This window comes from Papio anubis, chromosome 1 (assembly GCF_008728515.1).
Source record: "Papio anubis isolate 15944 chromosome 1, Panubis1.0, whole genome shotgun sequence".
Classification (NCBI taxonomy): Eukaryota; Metazoa; Chordata; class Mammalia; order Primates; family Cercopithecidae; genus Papio; species Papio anubis.
The window spans coordinates 139,452,913-139,468,729 of NC_044976.1; the positions used below are offsets into that span (position 1 = coordinate 139,452,913).

At 40.0% G+C, this 15,817-nt stretch overlaps 1 pseudogene; it reads left to right on the forward strand.

Moving 5' to 3' along the window:
• The window catches only part of LOC100999627, a 51,972-nt pseudogene extending 37,337 nt beyond the window's left edge, over positions 1 to 14,635 (forward strand).
• The last annotated feature ends 1,182 nt before the right edge of the window (positions 14,636 to 15,817 follow it).

A 15,817-nucleotide genomic window follows, 5' to 3' on the forward strand; every position in this document is an offset into this window, starting at 1 on the left:
ATGTGGGCTGAAGAGATTTCTAAGCAAAGTGTTGAAAAAGTGGTTTGGTTCCTTCTAAATGTATATAGAAAAATACAAGAGGAAAGAGACGAAATGAAGAAGACATTCTTAATCAAAAGGAAGCAGAATTTAAGGATTTGGAAAATTCTCAGTTTATCCACATTGCAAAAAATGGAAAAGCTTGTTTTGAAGAGAACATTAAAGATGTGGCTGAACAATCATTTGATAAAGACATCATGGGTATGACTTATTGACTTAGCCATTTTAACAGAATCCAAGCATCAAGATGAGATTATACCAACAAAAACCCTGCCAGTTTGAACTAAAGAGAATGCAAAAAAATGAGACTAAATTAGGGAAGGCAGTTGCACTTCTTTGATTTAACAGGACCAGACCATAGAGCCATTTAGCTGTAAACATGCACTATTCTTCAAGAAAACATGCACTATCCTTCAAGAAGGCAATTAAGAGATTACCAGTGGTACCACTTGGTTTGAACAGGCTAGATGGCCTCTGACCAATGCTGTGGGAATGGGACCACTCTGCAAAATCTTGTGAGAGGGGCCACATGGAGCCTTGAGGGTGCAACCCTGTACCTAACAGAGCTTCAGAAGTGGGATTGTCACCCTGGTGGTCCATGAGGCAGAGCCTGAAACCAAAGAGGATTAATCTGGAGCATTAAGATCTGGTGGAATTTGCCTTGCTAAATTTCAGACTTCCTTGGGACCCATTGCTCCTTCCTTCTTTCTTATTTCTCCCTTTTGGAATGGGAATGTTCATCCTGTACCTGTCCCATTTTCATAGTTTGGAAACATGTAAACGTGTCTGATTTCAAATGTTTGCAGAAGGGGAGGAATTTTGTCTCAGAATGAATCATAGCAGCATATGCATCTCACCCATATTTGATTTTGCTGATATGAGTATTTGGACTTTGGTCTTTAGAGTTCATGCTAGAATGAGTTAAGATTCTGGGGACTGTTGGATGGAAGGAATGTATTTTACACGTGAGAAGGACATAAATTTAAGGGGGCTGGAGTGGAATGACTGAATTGTATCCTTCCCAAAATTCATATGTTGAAGCACTAACCCCCAAGTGATGGTGTTTAGCAATGGGGCCTTTGGGATGACATTAAGTTTAGATGAGGTCATATGGTGGGGACCTCATGATGGGGTGGGTGGCTTTATAAGAACAGGAAGAGAGAGATTGCTGTCTCCCTGCCATGTGAGTGAGATGGAGGCCATCTGCAAACCAGTAAGAGTGCCTTGTGATGCATGCCTGTAGTCCCAGCTACTTGGGAGGCTGAGACAGGAGAATTGCTTGAACCTGTGAGGCAGAGGTTGCAGTGAGCAGAGATCACACCACTGCACTCCAGCCTGGGCAACAGAGCAAGACTCTATCTCAAAAAAAAAAAAAAAAAAAAAATAGAGTGCCTTCATCAGAACCCAACCATGCTGGCATCCTGATTCTGGACTTCCAGCCTGTGAGAAATAGATTTCTGTTGTTTAAGCCACCCAATGTATGGTATTTTGTAATAGAAGTCTACTTTGACTGATACAGATCTGCTGTTTTTTTCCTCCAGCAGGCCATCTCTTTAATGTGATATTTGGCCATGGTGTTTGTGTGTATGTGCATACAGACAATGTTAATTACTGCGAAGTCCACTGATTTCAAGCAATTCTCAGCAAATGAGTGCATTAGATATGCATTGATCATCACTTGGGGCCTGTCATATTTATTACATCAACCACTGTTTAAGAGCATCTGATTCCCTAAATTACTATGGGCTGAGAATCTCCTTGTCAGGTAGTTTGGAATTATGGAATAACAGCAAAATATCTCATGAAACTGTAGTTTCAGAAACAGAGGAATGGGCTCGAAACTATGAGAAAAGGAACAACTAAAAGATACTGACCATGGAAAGGAGTAGAACTCTCTTTCTCCCCTCCTTCTCCTTCTCTATCACTGTCACCATGAAATAAAAGTGTATATGAGCTCCATTTCTCCCTTTTCTCACGTTCTCTTTTTTCTTTTTTTTTCCTTCACATAGCTCCTTGCTCTGGAGTCCAGCAGTCTGGCTGCTTCTCTGCAGCTGCAGTTTCTTCATGGCTCTGCATGTTCTCTGATGGTCTATTCATGGCCCTTGTTATGGGTTGAGGTGTATACCCCCAGAATTCATATGTAGCAGCTCTAACCTTCAGTAGCTCAGAATGTGACCTTATTTAGAAATAGAGTCATTTCAGATGTAATTAGTTAAGTTAGGATGAGGTCATACTGGTGTAGGGTGGGCCCCTGACTTCATGTGACCAAGGCTTAGGACAATACAATGAGAATAATGATAGGACCTACCTCCTAGAGCATTTGGGAAGATGCAAAGAATTTGGTATTTATTTATGTCAATTATTATTCTGTAGTGCTAGACCATTCAAAACCATGTTGCTTCACCTCTGGACAAGACTTGGTTAATTTCCCTTGCAGAGGATTTCAACATACACAGGTTTAGAAAAGTAAAACCCCATCTTACACATCACCTGGCCAGATCCTCCAAATAGCAATTGTGGTGTATTAGTCTGTTTTCACGCTGCTGATAAAGGCATACCCAAGACTGGACAATTCACAAAAAAGAGGTTTAATGGACTTACAGCTCCATATGACTGGGGAGGCCTCACAATCACGGCAAAAGGTAAGGAGGAGCAAGTCACATCTTACGTGGATGGTGGCAGGCAAAGAGAGAGAGCTTGTGCAGGGAAACTCCTCTTTATAAAACCGTCAGATCTCATAAGACTTATTCACCATCACAAGAACAGCACAGGAAAGACCTGCTCCAATGATTTGGTTGTCTCCCACTGAATCCGTTCCACAACACATGGGAATTCAAGATGAGATGTGGGTGTGGACACAACCAAACCATTTCCTGTGATATGCTAATAAATCCTTACTATGAGCTCACAGTTATTAAATGAACAAATCCATAGATTAAGAACAGAAGTGTTAATGAATTTTTAAAGTCTGCTAATTTGTTGAACATTTAGGGCCATTAACAAGTGCATGAATTTTCTTGAGAACATACGATTACCTTGTCTTCTTATTACAGACAGCTGACACCATAGCATGTTGTTTACAAAAGCAAGATTGTAGAAGAGATTATAGCTGCTGGTTTTGACTGATGATAACTTAGTTAGGGACTCCTAATAGGACTTAAAATACCCTCCCGCCGTTTTGTATGTACACTGTAATATACTGGAGTATATTCGAAGAGGCTTTAAATTGATGACCATTTTTCTGAGAGTGCAGCAATTGCAACTTATTTTCTTCCTTCTTAGCAGGACTCTGATATCCAGGTCTGCAGATGCTGCAGGATTTTGCTTAATACAGTTAAGAAGTATTGATTCTTCTGGGCATAGTTGGAGATGAAGGAGTAGTTTCTGGAAGAACTTGCTTTGGAAGAGAAACAGGCCTTGTGGCAGCAAAGGAAACATTATTAGAGAGGACAGTAGGTATGTGTGCACGTGTGTGTGTGCGCATGTGTTGGGTGTGTGTGTGTTGGCTTAAGTTTCCACATTAGGAAAATGACAGTAAAGTTACACAGTGGGGATAGGCAACCTTTTGAGAAAGGCAACTATGCTCCAGCCTCAGGACTGAGCCTTTTGCAGAGCCAGTAAAGGCTGTCCTTGGGCTTTGTCACTCTTTTTTACATTCTTTATGCCTGTATTCTGTGAGGATACTTTATTCCCCTTTCTTCTCTCTCCCTCCAACCTTTTCTTCTATACCCCAACTGTGTTGTAGAGCCAAAGAAACCTTAGGTTTTGCTTTCTCTTCTCTCCGAAACTTGCTCACTGTTAGTGTGAATTTTGAGTCAGCCAGCGTGCTTCCTCTCCCAGGAGTAATTATTTACTGAAGCATTGTCTCTGATGGTCTACTCAGGGCTCCTGTTATGGGTTGAATTGTGTCATCTCAAAATGTTTGTTGTAGTCCTAACCTGTAACAACTCAGAATGTGACCTTACTTGGAAATAAGGTCATTGCAGATATAATTAGTTAGTTATAATAAGGTCATAGTGGGGTAGGGTGGATTCCTAATCCAACATGAATTTGCTTTTATAAAAGGGGAAAATTTTATAAGAAGAATAGCACTATGTCAATATCAAGGTAGAGATCGGTGTGATGCATCTAAAATCCAAGGAATGGCAAAGATTGCAGGCAGACCACCAGAAGCTAAGAGAGAGGCATGGAGCAGACTCTCCCTCACAATCCTTAGATGGAATCAGTCCTGCTGACACCTTGATCTTGGACTTTTAGCCTCTAGAACTGTGAGACAATTAAGCTCTGCTGTTCTAAGCTTCCCAGTTTGTGGTGCTTTACTATGGCAGCCCTAGTAAACTAATACAGGTACTATTTTCTTTTAAAACCAAGCCATCTCAGGCAGCAGTGAGGTGGTGGCAGAGTTATCCAGAGAGGAGGGGCAGAGTCCCCATTTGAGAGCAGAGCAGGTAGGCTTAGCATATACTTAGATGCAATTTAGAGGCATCTAAAGCTCAGCTCCAGCTTGGCTAACACCATTTCACACTTTTCTTTAAACCAGCTGGAGATTCTTCACCTGTCTTTGCCTGTCCCTGAGTGACAGGATGATCAAGGGCCAGAGGATCATTAAATAGTCATTGCTTTTAGCACTATGCAATGTTATTTCCTGCATGACCTCTTGAAAGGGCACAGATGGGAGGCTGTCTTGTTGATTCCTGGTCTGCAACAGGCAATTTATATTCATAATATTCTTTTAAAAAGCACATACTTTGTGGATCCCAGTGCAAAATAAAAACGTGGGGCTGGATGGGATGGCAAAGTCAGTCTCCCCTTCCTACATGCTGGCTATTCTATACTAACCCCTGCTTGGATGTACTTGGTACCTAGACTGAGGTGGATGATACATCCCTCCCCACTAGTCACCCACCAAACACGTAGTGGTGCTGTCAGCCTGGTGCAGGATGGATGCTATCTTCTCCTGTCCCAAGATGCCATGGGGTGAGTGTCTAACCCTGATCCTCTTGCTCCTTGGGGTAAAGAATGACAGCAGAATGCAGTCGTCTTCTGTTGATGCAATTTGGTCTCAGGAATGAGGAGGTCAGACTGGGCCAGGACACCAGGGGTTGGGGAGTGGACTGCTGAGAGCCTGTCTGAAAAGGCAAGCAGGTAGGGAGGTGGTGGCACGTAGGAGCGTATGTGAGTCAAAGCTCCAAGCCTGCAGCTCCATGGTCTCATTAGACTTCATTTACTAACCACAAATTCAAAGACAAAATTATTAAGAATTTCAAGATGGCAACTGCAGAGCATTGAACTTCAACAGCATGGCCCTTCTGAGGGTGTGTGGCTGCGCAGGTCACTGGCCCATGAAAGCGGTCCCATTATAGAGGCAACATTGTAGAACTACTTAGAAACAAAAATAAATATTATGATGCCATGTGTATCATCATGAGTGCCATAGCTTGAGAATAAATTTTGTGGCCAGAAAAAACAATGAGGAAATTCACGGGTGACCTCTGTCCTTGAAGGTTGATTTCAAGCCTAGATTCATAGAAGGCTTTGTCTTGGAGGACTAGGAAGATCGTCTGATACAATTCTCTCCTTGAACAGGTGAAAAGATGAAAACTTGCAAAGAGGCTCAAGGTCACACAGCTAATTATGGTTAGGTCTAGGGTAAGAAACAATGTTATTTTGCTCACAAATTGATGTAAGAAGGGCCTGGGAAAACTTTTAAGGATGATGAATATGTTTATTATCTTGATTATAGAGATTGTTCATGGTGTTTATATTTATTAAAACTTCTCAAATTGTATAATTAAAATATTTGCAGTTTGTTCTTTGCCAATTATACCTCAGTGGAGCTGCTTAAAAATATCGAAGGCAAGAATCAAATAAAAAACTTGATTTAAGAATAAGGTAAATAACAGCTGAAGTTTTTCTGGAATATAGGGAAACAGAAGTGAGCAGTTTTTTGGACGAGCAAACTGCCATTAGTAGCATGCATAGGGTTTACAAAGTGCTTTTGTTAATACTGTCTTACAGTTTTAACTGTAAGACAAAATGCTTTTGTTAATCCTGTCTCCTAAGGTTCTTCAGGGAACTTTAATATTGAGAAATGTCATGGAAATGCAGAGTCACCGAAGACCTCCTGAGCAAAGTAGGAAGCTTGGGAATCCTGGAATAGTGAAGACAGAAGAACCCTTAGGGATTATTCAGCTGCTAGAGGAATTCTTAAAATTAACCTCCTTTCTGAAGGGAAGATTGGGGATGTAAAAGATTAACCTTGATTTGACTTCTTTTGATGGGAGGAGTGTTTCTGCCACTTTTATCTGCAGGAACAGGGCTCTCCACCAGCCTGTAGGCTTGGCCTGCCTCCCGTCCACCCTGTGGAGGAGCGCCTGCTTCAGAGGAGGAGGCTGGGCAAGTTCTTCTTCTGACTTTTAACAGGCAGTTATGCTTCAGAATAATTTGGTCTATTACCTTTCTTCAGAGAATACATGACAAAAATGAGTCAGCAGGGAGGCAGGTTAGAGCAGTCTAAAGAAAAACAATAGATGCTGTGAAGATGAAAAAGAAAAAGTTTAGATTTCCAACGTTAGGATGAAGTTCAAGACGCATGCTTCCTCAGGGACTGCACGCCCTGGGACAGGCTAGGGAGATCCCTGGGCTCTTTGCCCCTCAGTCAGTTTTCTCACCGGGAGGCAGCAAGGCCTCATCTCTTTGAATTCCTGTCATTCATGCTGGAAGTGTTTTCTTTGCTTGAACTGGGATGGGCAGCTCACCAGGAGGTGAGCATTTCAGGAAGAGGAAGGCACTGCAGTTCTTCAGAGAGAGCTTGTGACAGTTGGAACCGAAGACTGGACTGCGTTCCTCCTCCACATGCTGAGTTTGCATTTAAAGGAGGGAGAGAGCTCTCTTAATTTGTGATTATTTTTCCTGGTTGCCTTGAAATTGAGCTGAGTGTTCCCCAGTGTTGTCATTTTTGTTTCACTGGGTGAACTGCTTTTAGAGAGCCCTGCTCTGAGATGGGGGATGTGTGAGCCCAGAGTCTTCTCTGCGGGACTAAGTTCCTGCTGCCTCTCCTTCAGACCCACCTTGGCTGGCAGGTGGACCACTGGGGAAACACCCCTTGCTCTTGCGGGGAAGGGTGGAGTGGGGTGGGGAGAAGCCAGTCCCAGGAGGATGGAGAGCAGTGAGGGCTGTCCTTGCTGCTCAGTGTCTGGGTGGCCTGGGTACTTTCTGAGGATCCAGGAAGTCCCATGGAAGAAGCAGGCCATGCAGAATCTCTCCGAATGTCTTATGGCTCCTGTGGTTAGGTCAGGCTTTTATATCTTGGATTTTTTTTTCTTGAAAACACCGTGTGCATAAAAGAGAAAGTCACACACACACACACCCCCCCCAACTTTGGCTGTAAATGGAAAGGACCTACTTCTTTTTCAGTGCTGCTTTTATTTTCATGGTTAATTATTTATTCATAAATCTTGCCTGAGAGATTTTATTTTGGCTCCCAAGCGATAAAAGCTCAAGGTCACAGGGGAAGTGTTTTCAAATGCTAAGTGATCCTCCTCCAACCTAACGTTGTAAAATTTTTATTTCAGGAGGAGCGTTGCTCACAGGAGGGGTGATGACTTAATTTTAGCTCCCAGATGAAATACTGACTTCGCTGCTGATGAGGGATGGAAGACAGCACAGATCAGCATAATGAGGGCTGTGGCGGAGCTGCCTTCGCCCTAACTTGGCAACCCATTCATTGTGGGATGACCTTTATAAAATGATGATGATGTCGGGGGAAAGGAGGGAAAGTTTCAAGGATGCTAGGCTGCTGGTGATTTCTGCTTTCACTGGCAGCAAACAAAAAAATACATTGAGGAAAGATCTGATTTTTCTTGTGCCATTTGAAAGCTGTACATACTTATGTCCAAAAGGAAGTTTGCTTTCACATCTACTGATAACAATGGCCTTCAAAAAATGCGACATTTTTTTCTCATTGTGCCACTGTGAGCTATGGTCACCCAAAAAGGGTGAAAATCATTCGTATGAGATAAAGGGTTAATAGCTGAGATTTTAATCCTCTCTAAAAATTAGTTTTAGCTTGTTGACTGACTTCTTAAGGTTTAAATGTTATTTTTTAGTAGTTACATGTGAAATCATATTCAGAAAGCATCCAAAAGTGAGTTCTTTTCCTCCAACACTGTCTTCCTATCCTTCAGTCCCCGTCTCCAGAGGCAGCCACCTAAGAAATTTGTTGATATTCTTCCATAAATAGTCTACATTTATAACACTTGCATATATATAAACCTTTAAAAATTAACTAACAACAGCATATCAGCAGTTTTGCTTGAGGCTATTTCATACCGGTACAAGTAGGAGCTCTGATGTTTTTCTGATATGAGAAGCCCCAGCCTTCTGTGGAAGAATTGGGTCTGGAACTGTGTAGTTCTTAATTTCTCTTCTACTCCCTTTCTTCAACCCCCAGTTATTTTCCTTTGCTCCCAAAATACCCAAAGGCAAGAAAGACATTCTCAGTGTAATTTTTGTATTAGTTAGGGTTTTAGCCAGGCTGCTATAACAAATAAACTTCAAGCTATAATGGCTTAACTGAGATAGAAGTTTCTCTCTTCCTTCTATCACTGTACAGGAGGAGGTAGTCCAGGGCTGCCAGGTGTCAGTGAAGTCCTCTACTTAGAGTTCCCATCTCAGAGTCCAAGGCAGATGATAATTCTTGTTATTTCACCAGCAAAGGGAAATCAAAGAGAAAGCGTCAGGGAAGTACTTACACATTTCTTTTCAGGGGTACAACTCGTAGGTGGCACATATCATTTTTTCACATTCTGTTGTTCAGGGTTTATGCACATGGCCACATAGGCTGCCAGCTGAAACTCGGGAGTTCTGTTATCAAAGCAGGGAGGGTGGATATTATATGGTCCCAGTTGGGGGTGGGATGGTGTCTTGTTCTATATCCTGGCTCCAGGACTAGGGCTGACCCCCAGTGGAAAAGGAAACACTGGAAAAAGCTGAAAGAATCGTTTTTTGGTAAGAAACCCTATAAAACTTCAGGTCCAGGTGACATAGTTCAATGCTGCACTGAACTGTGGTGGAAAAGGAGCAACTGTCCATCATCTCTTCCTGGAACACATGGGTATCTACCAATGGAGAAAGGAATTTACATTCTAGCAAGGAGAGACAGACAATAGACACAATTCAGTACATTAGGTAGCATGTTTGATAAGTGCTGTGGAGATAAACCATGAGGAAGGAAAATAGAGAATTGGGTGGTGGGGATTGTTGTGGTTTTGAAAGAACAGCTTGTGAGGGCCTCTCTGAGAAAATGATTTTACGAAAAGGTCTGCAGGATGAGAGTGTGAGCTATGCAGACATCTACAGGAAGTGCATATTTGGACAAAGGGAAGAACAAATGCAAAGGCCTGAGAATGAGAACATGCTCAGTCTGTTTGAGTAAGAGAAGAGCAAGGAGACCAGTATGGCAGGGGCAGAGTGAGGGGGAGATGAGGAGGCGATGATGAGAGGGGAGGGAAGCCTATAGCATGGGGCCTTGGAGGCCAATGTAAGGATTTTGGCTTTTGTGTGGAGTGAGATGAGAAGGCAATGGAGGATTTTGCAAAGAGGAGACATGATCTGACTTACTTTAAACTGTCTTTCTCGTCTATGTTGAAAAGTGACCCTAGGAAGGGAGAGGATATTTATTTAGGTGAGGAATGATTTGGTTTAGGAGATGTAGTAAGAACATTGCATTCAGGATGTATTTTGAAGGTGGAGCCTACAATATGATGACGGATTAGATGTGGAGAGTCAGAGAAAGAGAGGGATCAAGACTGACTCTAGGGTTCCTGGCCTGAATAACTGAGGCAATGGAGCTGCCATTTCCTGAGATGCAGAAGGCACAATAGGGAGTGGATTCTGGAGAATGATTAGAAGAAGGTCAGGTTTTTGACATGTTAGGCTTCAAATGGGTATTAGACATCCAAGCGATATAATCTGAAACCCTGGGTTTAGCTGTACCTTTAGTCAGATACATTTCTTGAATTTTCTAGGTCTGTGAGCCAATGTAACTTTTTTTTGCACTAGGGTTTTTGCTTCAACTGCTGCAGGCAAAAGTCCTGATTTATTTACTATCTTATCTGTTCATTGTCTGCCTCCTTTTCAGGTGTATACTATGGAAGTTCACTGCGATCATCCATGTCTTTCTTTATTGTCTGTCTTAGGTTGTAATCCATGAAAAGGCAAGAGCTAAAACTGTAACCTTCTCTTATAGCTCCTCCTAAGTTTCTCTCTCTCTCTCTCTCCCCCTCTCTCTCCCCCTTCCCACTCCCTCCCTCTGTGTGTGTGAGGGAGAGAGAGTGTGTGTGTGTTTTGAGGAAAACCATTAATATATTATTAATGATGATAATTCAATTTAAAATACATTTACTGAGTGTTGAATAAGACAGTGTCTGCCTTCAGGAGCAAAGAAGACAGATACATTAACATATAGTTATAATGCAATGTGTCATGAACTATAATAGGAGTATGGGAATACAAATCAGAGGAAAATTAAACCTGTTGGTTTCAAACCAAGCTATGGCTTACTTTCACGTCATGGTCTCATTTCCCTGGTGAATTTGATGGATCTGCCAGGAATCTTAACCAGATGTGTGGATGATGCAGCAGTTGTGTTGGGTGTACTGGCTGGACATGACCCCAAGGATTCTACCACAGTACAAGATCCTGTTAAATCATTCATACTTCCCAGTTTGACAGATGTAAACAAACAATGTATAGGAATTCCAAAAAATATCTTGTACCAGAATTATCAGTGAAGTACAATCTCTTCAGTCCAAAGTTGCTGACCTCTTTGAGTCTGTGAGGGCCAAAGTAATTGAAGCATCCCTTCCTCGCACCAGTTATTCAGTTGTCTGCTACCATGTATTGCGCACATTGGAAGTGGCATCAAATATGGCAAGATTTGATGGGCTATGATATGGTCACAGATGTGAAATTGATGTGTCCAGTGAAGCCAGGTATGCTGCAACCAGACAAGAAGGATTCAGTGATGTGGTGAGAGGAAGAATTCTCTCAGGAAACTTTTTCTTGTTTAAAAAAAACTATGAAAATTTTTTCATCAAAGCACAGAAGGTGAGATACCTCATTGCTAATGATTTTGTGAACGCTTTTAACTCTGGAGTAGATGTCTTGCTAACTCCCACCACCTTGAGTGAAACAGTACCATACTTGGAGTTCATCAAAGAAGACAACAGAACAAGAAGTGCCCAGGATGATAGTTTCACACAGGCTTTAAACATGGCAGGATAGCCAGCAGTGAGTATTCCTGTTGCACTCTCAAACCGAGGTTTGCCAATAGGACTGTAGTTTACCGAATGTGCATTTTGTGACCTGCAGCTTCTTACAGTAGCCAAATGATTTGAGAAACAAGTACAGTTTTCTGTTATTAAACTTCAAGAGCTCATGGATGATTGTCCATCAATCCTTGAAAATGAAAAGCTGGTCTCTGTCTCTCTAAAATGGTAGAGAGAAATATATAATGCAAATTAAAATGACTTTTAGAGATTCTTTAAAAAAAGAAATTAGAAATTATTGCTTGCATTTTTAACTTGGTGATGGTTATCCTTTTAGACATGGAACCATAAAGATGTAAAATTTACAGAAGGATTAACTTAGTCTGCAAAGCATAGAGGTTAATTCACAGCTAAGATAATACAGAAATTTGTCAAGGACAGAATATGGTAAAACCTGTAAGAAGCAAAGGCAAATTAGCGATTGACTTTGGACTTCATCATCTCTTTTTATTTCCTCCCCCTTTTTATGACATTTAAAATGTAATTAAAATGTTCTGAGAGTGTTTCTAGCATGTATTTTGATCTTGACTTGGGTCTAGCTTAATAGTCCAACTTTTGAGTGTCGTAGATTAATAAAATATTAGGGCTAGAAGTAATCCGTCTTTTCCTTGCTATGCCTATCACCCTTACTTGATGTCTGCTAACACCTATAGTCTATACAATTGTCTTCTAAAGTGTACCCATGGATGCTAGTTCTATGGAATACTAACAGTTATCTGGGAAAAATGGGCCTGGGCCAGTCAAGTAAGTTTCCTTCCTCAGGACCTGTGGAGTCTTTTGCATACTAATATACACAGAGAATGTCCAAGATGGAACTGAGGGTGGAGAGTGAAATATGGTGTGTACAATATTCAGGGTTTCCCCAAATGATTTATATTTGCTAACAAATGATGGGTAGTCTTGGATTTTTCTCTGCTTTATGTTTGTGTCTCAGTGAAATTTTGTGTTCTATCACACTCAGTACTTAAATGGCAGTGTTTGTTGTTTGTTTATTTGCTTTAAGTAAAAAATTAGTTTAATTTTTTGAAGCAAAGTAAAAATTGTAGCTTGCCTTACTTTTAAAAACAGCTTTATAGAGGTGTAGTTGGTATAACTTAAATGTACATATTTAAAGCATAAAATTTGCTAAGTTTTGATGTATGTATGTAATTGAGAACTCATTATCGCAATCAAGATAATGAACATCTTCGTCATTCCCAAAGTTTTCTTGCATCTTTTCCCTTCTTCCTGATCTCTTTTGCCTACCCTCTCCATATCCCCAGGATCATGTGCTTTCTGTCAAATAGATTAGTTTCTGTTTTCTAGTATTTTCTATAAATTGAATCAGAGTATATACTTTTTCTTTTTTTTTGGTATGATGTCTTTTACACAGCATAAGTATTTTGAGATTTATCCATGTTGTTGCATTTTCAATAGTTAATTCTTTCTCACCATTGAATACTGTTCCATTGTATGCTTATATCACAGTTTGTTTATTCATTAATGTGATGATAGCTCTTTGGTTTGCTTCCAGTTTCTTGCTACTCCAAATGAAGCTGCTATGAACATTTGGGCACAAATCTTTATATGTACACATGTTTTCATTCTCTTGGAACTACCCCTAGGCATGATCATAATAGGTGTACGTTCATATGTTTAAGAAACTGCCTAACTGTTTTTAAAAGTAGTTCTGCCATTTTGACATTTCTGTCAGCAGTATAGAGTTCCACTTCTTTCACATCTTTGCCAATACTTGGTATGGCCAATAATTTTAATTTTAGTCATTCTGATAGATGTGTAGTGGTATTTATCTGAAGTTTTAATTTGCATTGTCTTGATGACTAATGATGTTGACCCTCATTTCATGTGCTTATTTGCTATGCTTATATCTTCTTTAGTGAAGTGTCTGTTCAAATATTTTGCCTGTTTAAAACATACTAGGTTTTGATTTTTGAGTTTTGAGGGTTCTTTGTGTATTCCAATGCAAATTCTTTATCAGATACATGATTTGCAAATTTTTCTTCAAGTATTTGGTTTGTATTTTAATCTTTTAACAGTGACTTTTGAGAACAGACATTTTAAATTTACTTAAAGTTCAATTTGTCAATTTTTTTCTTCATGGATCTTGGTTTAGTGTCATATCTAAGGGTTATCTTTGACAAATCCAAGGTCACAAAGATTTTCTTTTATGTTTTCTTCTAGAAGTTATATAATTTTAGGCTTACATTTAGATTATGATACATTTTGAGTTAATTTTTGTATATTATGCAAAGTTTAGCATAGACCAAAGTTTACTTTATTTGCACATAGATATCCAATTCTTTCAGCACCATTTGATAGTAAAACTATCATTTGTCCACTGAATTGCCTTTGCACTTTTGTAAAAAAATCAGTGGTCCATATATGTATGGGTCTATTTTTGGGTTCTCTCTTCTGTTCCACTGATCTATTTGTGTGTCTGTTTGACAATACTACATTGTCTTGGTTAGTGTAGCTTGAGGGTCAGCAAACTTTTTCCATAATGGGTCAGATAGTAAATATTTTAAGATTTGTGGGGCACATATGTCCTCTGTAGTGTGTGTGTGTGTGTGTGTGTTTCTAACAAGCATTTAAAAATATAAAAACCACTCTTAGCTTGAGGACTGTAAAAAACAGGTCATGGGCTGAATTTGGTCTGCAGGTCTTAATTTGCTAACTCCTGCTATAGTGTTATAATACATTTTGAAAGTGGGTTGTGTTAGTCTTCCAACTATGTTCTTTATTTTCAAAGTTGTTGTTGCTATTCTAGGTCCTTCACATTTCCATATGAATTTTAGAATCAGTTTTTCAATTTCTACAAAAAAGGAATTTGGGAATTTTGACTGGTGTTTCCTTTTGGGGTTGTGTTGATTCTCTAGGTCAATTTTGGGAGAAATGACATTTTCACAGTATCGAGTCTTCTGGCTCATGAACATGATATATCTCTCCATTTATCTAGGTCTTTGTTGATTTATCTCAGTGATTAACACTGAACAGGTCTTGTGTACCTTTTGTCATACCTAACCTCAGGTATTTAATATTTTTTAAGCTACTGTAAATAGTAGTGTCTTGCAATTTTGAATTCTGTTTTTTGTTGCTTGTATAGAGAAATAAAATAGTTTTATGTGTTGATTTTATAAAATGCAACTCTGCTAATCTTGCTCACTAATCCTGATACCCTTTAAACATATTTCATAAGATTTTCTATATAGACTTTCTTTTTTTTTTTGAGATAGAGTCTCACTCTGTCACCCAGACTGGAGTGCAGTGGCGCAATCTCGGTTCACTGCAAGCTCTGCCTCCCGGATTCATGCCATTCTCCTGCCTCAGCCTCCTGAGTAGCTGGGATTACAGGCGCCTACCACCACACCTGGCTAGTTTTTTGTATTTTTAGTAGAGATGGGGTTTCACCATGTTAACCAGGATGGTCTCAATCTCCTGACCTTGTGATCCGCCCACCTTGGCCTCCCAAAGTGCTGGGATTACAGGCGTGAGCTACTGCGCCTGGCCTACTTAGACATTCTTGTCATCTGCAAACAAAAATATTTTTAGTTGTCCCTTCCCATTCTGGACAATTTTAATTTTTTTTTCTTGACTTTTGGCACTGGCCTTAACTTCCAGGACAATGCTAGGTAGAAGTGATGAAGGAAGACATATTTGTCTTTTCCTAATCTTAGGAGATGATTAGTTTGCTAGGGCTGCTATAACCAAATATTGCAGACTGGGTGGCTTAAACAACAGAAATGTATTTTCTCACAGTTCTGGAGTCTAGGAGTCCACGATCAAGGTGCTAGAAAGTTTGGTTTCCTCTGAGGTTTCTCTCCTTGGCTTGCAGATGGCCGCCTTTTCACATGGTCTTTCTCTGTATCCATCTGAGTCCTATTCTCCTGTTCTTATGAGGGCTCCAGTCATACTGGATTAGGGCTTAGCCATGTGTCCTCATTTTACCTTAATTACATCTTTAAAAACCATATCTCCAAATACCCATGGTACATCTTAAGGTACCAATGGGTTAGGATTTGAACATATGAATGTGGAGGATGGGACGTAATTCAGCCTGTCATGGGGGAAAGCATTCAATCTTTCATCATTACGTATGATGTTAGCTGTAGGTTTTTTATAGCACTGTTTCATGTTGTGGAAGTTCCCATCTATTCTTAGTTTGCTGAGAGTATTTATCAGGAATTAATGGAATTAATATTGAAATTTGTCAAATGCCTTTTTACATCTGTTGAGCTAGTATGATTTTTCTTAATTTGTTTATACTGTGCTTTTAGAATGTTATCCAACTTTGTATTCCTGGGATAAATTCTAATTGGTCATAATGGATTAACTTTTAAATATATTGTTGGATTCCATTTTCAGAGACGTGCTAGCTAATGAGACAATAAAACTAGAAAATGTAAGTGACATTTATACACAAAACATAAAAAAGGTCAAAACCAAAAGAA